Source organism: Myxine glutinosa, chromosome 4 (assembly GCF_964187855.1).
Source record: "Myxine glutinosa chromosome 4, kmMyxGlut1.1, whole genome shotgun sequence".
NCBI lineage: Eukaryota > Metazoa > Chordata > Myxini > Myxiniformes > Myxinidae > Myxine > Myxine glutinosa.
In genome coordinates, this window is record NC_136264.1 from 48,234,959 (window position 1) to 48,244,860 (window position 9,902).

General features: G+C 51.3%; 1 protein-coding gene across 1 annotated transcript in view; it reads left to right on the forward strand.

Annotated features, from left to right (window-relative positions):
• Nucleotides 1–9,902, forward strand: part of LOC144891596 (uncharacterized) — a 710,104-nt gene that overhangs the window by 492,089 nt on the left and 208,113 nt on the right. The window lies entirely within an intron of this gene.

The window sequence follows — 9,902 nt, forward strand, 5'->3', positions numbered from 1 at the left end:
TGTACTGGTACTTGCTTCCTATTGTTATTGTAAATCATTCATGTACTGGTACTTGCTTCCTATTGACATGGCTGTTAAAGCTAAAATGAGAACCCTATTCAAAGAACCTGTGCGCACCAGTGGATGCCAGTTGCTTCCGTTATGTGATTGGGCTGCTTTACTCATTTTCCTCAGGTATGCCACTTGCTTCCATTTGTCAAAGTTGGGCAGCACAATTTATAGTTTGGTCAGGAATCAAACTCGGGCAGCATAGTTCAAAGGCAAGTGTGCTATCTTAGCATGAATTCCGTGGGCCTGGAAGCATCGTTGTGGTGCATCGACGCACAGACACACACACACACACACACACACACACACACACACACACACACACACACACACACGAACCGAGCTTGGTCGTTTTGGACCATCTTCGTGAAGATCTGAATCCGAGATTTTTAAAAAGTGATTCTTCACCATCGAGTGATAGGGCCAAAAATGATATATAGCAGGATATCTCAGAGTTATGCACGGATTTGGACGAAACTTGTTGAACAGGTTGGTTGTGGGACAAGGATGAATTGGTTAGATTTTGGTTCAGGTGAAGATCCAGATATGACCGAATGAGATACAAAAGGTAAACGGTTCAAGTTGGCGCAGGTATGCTCCCCACAAGAGTGCCGTCCTTGTTGGAGCTGTTATATGGTCGATTAGCAGAACTATGACGTAATGACGTACGTCCCCGAATAGTGGTGTCCGTCCAAGAGCCGGTCAGCCCCGTGCTGCAGCATGCGTAAACGTTGTGGTGATTCTCTAATTAAAGAAAAGCAAAGCATTCTCGCATGGAGAGCAGGTATAGGTGTTCAGGCAGAGCAAACATTTGGATTTGGTTACTTGGTCTGCTGGTCACAGACCGGTAACCATGTGTTTTGACAATGGGTCTTTGTGTGGTGTGATCCGCAATTGGCTGCAAAAGTCCACAATCCAGAAGGATTCAAAAGAGAGAGTGTTTGTTTTCATTTCCAGTCTATCCAGACGTCTGGTGCTGCTACAAGGACATAGTCTTCGCCGAACACGGTCTTTATATATTCTTCCCAAAAAAATGAAAGGATGGAAAAGTTGTTTTGTGAATATAGTTTGAATGGTTGAGAATCTCAGCTGAGATTAGATCATGTAAATCAAATCAAAAACAAGGAAAAGGATTATTATATAATTTCAAATGAGTAAAATCTTTGAAACCTTTTTGACAATTTAAAAAAACTCAAAATCAGACATGTAAGCCTGTATATCCTTTTACATTTCCCTCCTTTTCCATCTCACCTTCCCTCCATTTGCTTTTATTCACCCCTTAATTCCACCTTCCACTGCCAACTGTCCACTTCCCTTGCATGCGTTTATCGATTGCCAAAAATGTGTGTGCATCTACGACTACTACTACTACTACTACTACTACTACTACTACTACTACTACTACTACTATCACTACTACTAGCACCACGACTACTACCACCACTACTGCTACTACTACTACTACTACAACTACTACTACTACTAGCACCACGACTAGCACCACGACTACTACTACTACTGGTACTAATAGCACCACGACTACTACCACTACTACTACTGCTACTACTGCTACTACTAGCACTACTACTACTACTACTACTAGCACCACTAGCACCACGACTACTACTGCTACTACTACTGCTACTACTAGCACCACTAGCACCACGACTACTACTGCTACTACTACTGCTACTACTAGCACCACTAGCACCACGACTACTACCACTACTACTACTGCTACTACTGCTACTACTAGCACTACTACTACTACTACTAGCACCACTAGCACCACGACTACTACTGCTACTACTACTGCTACTACTAGCACCACGACTACTACCACTACTACTACTGCTACTACTAGCACTACTACTACTACTACTACTAGCACCACTAGCACCACGACTACTACTGCTACTACTACTACTACTACTAGCACCACTAGCACCACGACTACTACTGCTACTACTACTGCTACTACTGCTACTACTAGCACTACTACTACTACTACTACTAGCACCACTAGCACCACGACTACTACTGCTACTACTACTACTACTACTAGCACCACTAGCACCACGACTACTACTGCTACTACTACTGCTACTACTAGCACTACTACTACTACTACTGCTACTACTACTGCTACTACTACTACTACTGCTACTACTAGCACTACTACTGCTACTACCACTACTACTACTGCTACTACTAGCACCACTAGCCCCACTACTACTACTGCTACTACTAGCACTACTACTGCTACTACCACCACTACTACCACGACTATTATTACTACCAGGGCTGATGAGAGAGGGGATTGGGGGTAGAGGGGTGCTGCCCCAGGATCCAGGGTCCGTTGAGAGGTCCAAGCTGCTCCCGTAATTATTATTTTTTTTGAAACACGACCGCGATTAAATTGAGATATTATTTTCTAACTGATCTACAAATAATACCCCTTCATCACAAAGTGTAATTATTTTATTATTATTTTTTCTTTTAAACAAAATAATTAAAAATGAAAAACTGAAATGTCTTGAGTGAATAGGGTATTCAACACCTTTGCTATGATACTCCAAATTGAGCTCAGGTGCATCCAATTTCCCTTGATCATCCTTGAGATGTCTCTACGACTTGATTGGAGTTCAGCTGTTGCCAATTCAATTGATTGGACGTGATTTGGAAAGAAACAAACCTTTCTATGTGAGGTCTTGAAGTTGACATTGCAAGCCGAGCAGAAACTCTACTGGTACCATGAAAATCATGAATGAAAATCTATGGCCCATGAAAATCTACAGCGAAATGGTTATTGACTTTTGTAGAATCAGAAATCCCGGTAGCGAGCCTCCCCCATGTAGTTCAAAGCGAGCCGTAAACATGGACGTCTCAATCCGATTTGGTGCCCACCGTAAATCTCGCGAGATTACGCCAGGAAAAAAAACTGGAGCAAGAACTGTCGCCAATATGCCGACGCATAGTCCCACAACGGGTAGATGCCCTCGTTAAAGACCTGGACGGAAGCCTCTCCTCGGTGAAAGACACATGAAAGCCCGCTTGGAGTTTGCAAAAAAGCACCTAACGGACTCTCAGACTGTGAGAAACAAGATTCTGTGGGCTGGATGCATTCTACAATAGGGCAAAGGGGGGCATTAGGCTCCAGGGGGCATTAGGCTCCACGACATTGTAAATGCATATTTACCTTCAAGATTTGCAATGTAGTGGAGCCTAATGCCACCTGGAGCTTAATGCCCCCCTTTGCCCTATGCTGTAAAGAGTATAAATTATTAACAAATTAATATACTGCCACTGCACATCGTGCCAAAGCCGGGGGGCGGATGGCGCCCGTGTGGCTACTACCGCCGCCTCAACGATGCTACCACCCCCGACAGGTACCCGATCCCGCACATCCAGGACTTTTCCGCCCGTTTGGCGGGACGGGTCATATTTTCAAATATTGACCTGATACGGGGATACCACCAGGTACCTGTCCGGCCGGCCGACGTCCCGAAGACGGTCGTCATCACGCCGTTCGGCCTGTTTGAATTTTTGAGGATGCCGTTTGGCCTCAAGAACGCGGCCCAGGCGTTCCAATGCTTGATGGACAGCGTGCTGCGTGACCTGCCATTTCTTTTCGTCTATCTGGACGACATCCTCGTCGCCAGCACGTCCCGCGCCGTGCACCTCCTCCACCTCCGAACACTGTTCGGTCGCCTCAGCGAGCACGGCTTAATTGTCAACCCGGCCAAATGCCACTTCGGCACGACGACCGTTGACTTTTTGGGCCACCGCATCACCAAGACCGGGGCCATGCCGCTGCCGACCAAGGTCGAGGCCATCACCGCGTTCCCGCGTCCCCGCTCCATGAAGGCCCTACAAGAGTTCCTCGGCATGGTGATTTTTTATCACCGATTCGTGCCCCGCGCTGCTCAGCTCATGCGGCCCCTTTACGAGGCCCTCCGGGGCAAGCCGGCCAAGCATGACATCGTCTGGTCCGCAGCCATGGACGCGGCATTCACGAGCGCAAAGTGGGCCCTCGCCGACGCGACGCTGCTGGCTCACCCGGTGCTCAACGCGCCCATCGCCCTCACTACGGACGCCTCCAACTACGTGGTGGGCGCCGTCCATGAACAATGGGTGGACGGGGTTTGGCAGCCACTCGCTTTTTTCAGCCGGCAACTCCGGCTGAATGAGTTAAAATACAGCACGTTCGACCGCGAGCTCCTCGGTCTATTCCTGGCCGTTCGCCATTTCCGCCACCTCCTGGAGGGCCGCCCGTTCACGGCTTTCGTCGACCACAAGCCATTGGTTTACGCAATGGCCAAAGTCACGGAGCCGTGATCGGCCCGCCAGTAGCGCCACCTCTCCGCCGTGTCGGAGTTTACCACGGACATTCGGCACGTCGCCGGCAAAGACAACGCCGTGGCCGAATGTCTTTCTCAGGCCAACGCGAACGCGGTCCACCTCGGCGTGGACTTCGCGCTCATGGCGGCCGACCAGACCACCGACACCACGGTGCAGGCCCTCCGGGCGGCGGACATGGGCCTCCGCCTGGCCGACATCCCCTTCGCGGACACTGTCCTGCTCTGCAACGTCTCCCAGGGCCAGCCTCGCCCCATCGTGCCCATTACCTGGCAGCGCCGCATCTTCGCCTCCATCCACGGCCTTTCTCACCCGGGCCGGAAAGCTTCTCAGAAGCTGGTGTCGGCGCGTTTCGTCTGGCACGGCCTTCGACGGGACGTCCGCGACTGGGCCAACACCTGCACGGCCTGCCAGCAGGCCAAGGTCCACTGCCACACCCAGGCCCCGCTGGCACCTTTCACCGTGGCTGAACGGCGTTTCGACCACGTCCACGTGGACCTGGTGGGTCCCCTGCCCCCATCGCGGGGGTTCACCCACCTGCTCACCATGGTGGACAGGACCACCAGGTGGCCGGAGGCCGTGCCCCTCACCTCCACCACCACCGCCGACGTGGCGCAGGCGTTCATCGCCACCTGGGTCGCGCGCTTCGGCGCACCGGCGGACATCTCGTCCGACCGCGGCCCACAGTTCACGTCCGAACTTTGGGGCGCGGTCGCCCGCTCGTTGGGAGTCACTCTGCACCGCACCACGGCCTACCACCCCCAAGCCAACGGGTTGTGCGAGCGGTTTCACCGTTCCATGAAGGCCGCACTCATGGCCGGCCTTCAGGACGACGGTTGGGCTGACCGGCTGCCGTGGGTCCTTTTGGGCCTCCGCACGGCCCCCAAGGAGGACCTCCGGACATCCGCCGCCGAGCTCGTCTATGGCCAGCCGCTCCGCATCCCGGGCGAGTTCGTGCCCGACGCTACCAGTCCCTGGTCCACCGCTCGCCAGCGCTCGGACCTCCAGGAGGCCGCCCGATGATTTGCCCCCGTGCCGACGTCCCGCCATGGTGGCCCCCAGTCCTACGTCCCCCCGGCGCTTCGCACAGCGGAGTACGTCTTTGTGGGTCATGACTGCACATCGGATTTTTATGTGAAAAAGTAAAAAATATTTTTTCACATAAAACGGCTTTTTTGCGCGCAAAAAAATTATTTTGCTATTTTCGGAGAAAAAAAGAATTTCGCCCTTTTTCGGGAAAAATAAAATAAAATGCCCTTTTTGGTCGAAAATGTCTGGCAACGCTAAAAAGAATTGGGGAATTTTTCGAAATTTTAAACTGTGATCGAAATTTTAAACTGCGATCAAAATTTTTAACTGCGATCGATCTCAAAAACAAAACGTTGCGTCCACTTGCGTGCGTTGCGTCCCCAGCGTGTACAGCAGTGAGGCGGTGTACTACAGTGAGAGAGTGTACACAAAGTGTGAACAAGTCTCCTATCAAGATGAGTGCTGCTCTTCGTGACAAGTGGCTGAAGGAATTCAACGCTGGCGGCGATGGGGCCACCTTCAAGTACGTGTCGAGTGACACGGCTTTCTGTCGAGCTTGTGAAAAGACTTTCCGGGTGAAGCAGAAGTCTGAGCTGGCCCAACATGTCCGAGGAGACCGCCAAAAGAGCAATTTGGCCTTGAAGAAGAAGAGGACGGTCACGCAAGCCACCATGGAGGACTTTGGTGGCGGAAAGAGGCACAAGTGCGACGTCGTGGCTCAGGAGCTGTGCCAGGCCATGCTGGCCGCTGGCATCCCATGGTCGAAATTGGAAAACCCTGCCCTCCGGTCGTTCCTGGAGAAGCACATCACTCTCCAGATCCCCGATGAAAGCTGGATTCGAAAGCACTACCTCGACAAGTGCTAGGACGAGGCCTTGGCGGGGATCCGTGCCGACCTCGGACAGCAGCCCATCTGGCTGTCCGTCGACGAGACGACCGATTCGGCAGGTCGATATGTGGCCAACATCATCACGGGACGCTTGTCCAAGGAGGGGTACTTTCGTCCCCACCTCGTCCAGTGCATGTTTCTGGAGAAGACCAACTCCGGGGAGATCGTGCGTGCAGTCAATGACACGCTGCGCTATCTTTGGCCTGATTTCAAGCTGGAGTGCCTCAAGGTCCTCGTCAGCGACGCCGCGGCCTATATGATCAAGGCCGGCCATGCCCTGAAGGAACTCTTCCCGGACTTGCTGCATGTGACTTGCATTGCCCACGCGCTCCACCGTGTCTGCGAGACAGTCTGAGAAATGTTAAGGACGTCAACGACCTGATTGCCATGACGAAGAAGGTGTTCGTCAAAGCCCCGTCGCGTGTTGTCTTTTGGAAGGAGCAGCAGCCCAATCTTTCTCTCCCCCCGGAGCCCATTCTGACTCGGTGGGGGACGTGGATCGACGCCGCGGTGTTTTACGCCGAGCATTTCGAGGCCGTCAAGGACATTGTGGACCAGCTGAACGATGACGACGCGATGGCAATCCGGAGTGCCAAGGACCTGTTCGGAAAGGCGGACATCAAGCTCAGTTTGGTCTTCTTAAATGCCCACGTGTCGTTCATCCCGAAGATCCTTAAGCAGCTGGCGGAGGCCGGCATGGAGCTGGCCAAGGCCTTCCAGCTCCTTGATCAGGCCAAGGAGGAGCTCGAAAAGATCCGAGGCTGCCGTAAGGAGATCCTGCTCACCAAGTTCAAGGCGGTGCTGCAGCGCAATCCCGACATTGGTGTGCTGAGGACAGTGGCTTTGATCCTGGATGGAGATCAGCACGGATCTGAGGTTGGTGTGCCGGCTGGAGTCAAGCTTGCCGACATCCCCCTCTTGAGGTACTGCCCCATCGTCAGCGTCGACGTGGAAAGGTCCTTCTCCGTCTACAGAAACGTCCTCACCGACCGCCGACACTGCCTCACCAAGGAGAACATTACCAAGATAATGATTTCAAACACCTACTTTAACCGTTCCTAAAAGGGTCTTGTCAATTTCTTCTAGTCCTCTACTTATCAAACAATGCGGTTGCAATAAAGGTACCTGAACGTCATTTTTTACCTGTTTACTAGCCCAGAGTGCTTAATGTTGTGCAGGAAAAAGCTTACCATTTTTTGTTCTTTTTTTGACTGATTTCTGAAAAACTTGGTAATAATAAAAAATGAATAAAACGGGGGAAAAAAATATTTCGGGATTTTTTCACATAAAAAAAAAAAATTCCCGCTTTTCAAAACATAAAAGGCCTATTTTCTTAACATAAAAATCCGTAGTCTAGACTCATGACGCACACCGGGGGCCACTCCGGCCGCCGTATGACGGGCCCTTCCGGGTCCTGCGACGGGGCGACAAGTCATTCGTCGTCGACTTCGGCGGCCGGTCGGACCGGATTTCTGTGGACCGCCTCAAACCGGCGCACGTGGACGTCGACCCACCACCACGGTTGGCCCTTCCTCCACGGTGAGGCCGCCCCCCGTCCACTGTTCCCCCCGCTCGACCACCCACCACCACATCGGACCCCCCACCACGACCCTCCAGGGGTCGCTTCGGCCGGGTCATCCGGACCCCCCTTAAATTGACCCTGCCGGTGCAGGTCGATTCTGGAGGGGCGTGTGTAGCGGTTACCGCTGGGTGTACACAATCGCCTTGCACCTACCAGGACGCGGCCAGGGCGCAATCGCCATGCCGGGCTCGTCCAGACTGGCCCAGACGCGCCTCTCCCGGGCATGCCCGGACTCGCTGTTCCCGGGCTCGCCCGAACCTCCCAGGCACGCCCGGTCTCGTCTTTCCCGGGCATGCCCAGTCTCGTCTTTCCAGGGCTCGCCCAGGACGCCGGGCATGCCCGCTCTCGCCTTTCCAGGGCTCGCCCAGAACGCCCGGGCACGCCCAGCCTCGCCTTTCCAAGGCTCACCCAGGATGCCCGGGCAGGTCCAGACTCGCCTTTCCAGGACTCGCCCTTGACACCCGGGCATGCCCGGTCTCGCTGTTCCCGGGCAAACGCTCCGGCATAAATGTGTATATATATTGCTGCCCGATAAACGGGCTTTGGAGAGTACCCGAGTTTGATACGTGCAATAAAGCAACTCGGACGAATTTCCGTCTTTGGTCGCGTCAATCCTTTCGACTCGCGTTGGAGCACAGCTCCTTCATAATACAGTTATATCACAAATATAAAGACAATGGTTTTCAATTACCTTTGTTTGTTGCTTTTCTATAATCCTGAGCACTATTTTGAGGCCTTTATTGGATTCCTTGACCCAGAAAACATAGGATTAGCATATTTAATTAAGTCTCTAGGTTGACTAGAAGCCGAGATCGCGCAAAACATGTATTTTATGGCGGCCATTTTCAAAATCCAAAATGGCGGCCATGCAGGTGTCTGTGCAAATGCCAACATTGATTTTCGGATTCTCCATGCTCTGAAGATTCCAAAAATGTGCAGGTTTGCTTATCCCAAAATTTTGAAAGAAATTATATTTGTTAACATCGTGAACCGGACTATCTTCATCACTGTCCTGAGTGTCATTTTCGCAAAGGTGTCTACGCAAATGTAAACATTAATTTTTGGATTCCTCATGCTCTGAATATTCCAAAAATGTATAGTTTTGCTCATCTACCAAAATTTTTGAACGAAATTATATTTGTTAACATAGTGAACCTGACTATACCGTCTGAATCCGGCAGAGGTAATAAGGGAATTTTAGTTTAAAGTTGATGTGTGGTAAGAATGAATATCAACAACATATAATAAGAAAGGATGTGCGTACTCATGGGAAATGTGGTGTTTATTCAAAGAGGCCAATTCAAGATTGGTAATAACATGAAAATGCACAGTAGGAATTTCTCACCTCCTCTCCCATAATTTTATGCTTTATCTGCAACTGTTCCTTTTCCTTCTGCAACAATTGCTTCTGCTGCTGCAACTGTTCCTTTTCCGTCTGCAACAATTGCTTCTGCTGCTGAAACTGTTCATTTTCCTTCTGCAACAATTGGATCTGCTCGAACCTGTTAACAATAATACGTTATATGAGCCCAGATATCGCAAGGAGCTCGGATACAGGAGGAGCCATTGGGCACATCACATCTGTGCTCGATTAACACCACATTGAATAAATCCATCAGTACCGCCATCTAATTCCACTGGAAGGTGAGTGGGATTGGGGGGGGAGGGATTTTCTGCATTATACATCATTTTTTGTGGGGGCGGGGGGACTGGGGGGGGGCAGGGGACATGGGGGAGCATGGGGTTCCTGGAGGAACAGGGACATGGAGATATATTTTTGCGTTTGGGTGATGAAGGTTGAAAAATGAACAAACCCTGGCAGCATGCTCACTTTTTGACTAGACCATCGGACATCATCGCAGGTGCACATTTTTGTTGTTGTTATAATCCCGTCCTGTTGAAGGTGTTTAACTCTAACTGCAGAAGGTGGGGGGCTGCGGAGGTCCCCCTCGGCAATTTTTTCGCAACCGCTGGGGATTTCGAATTCTCCTCTCA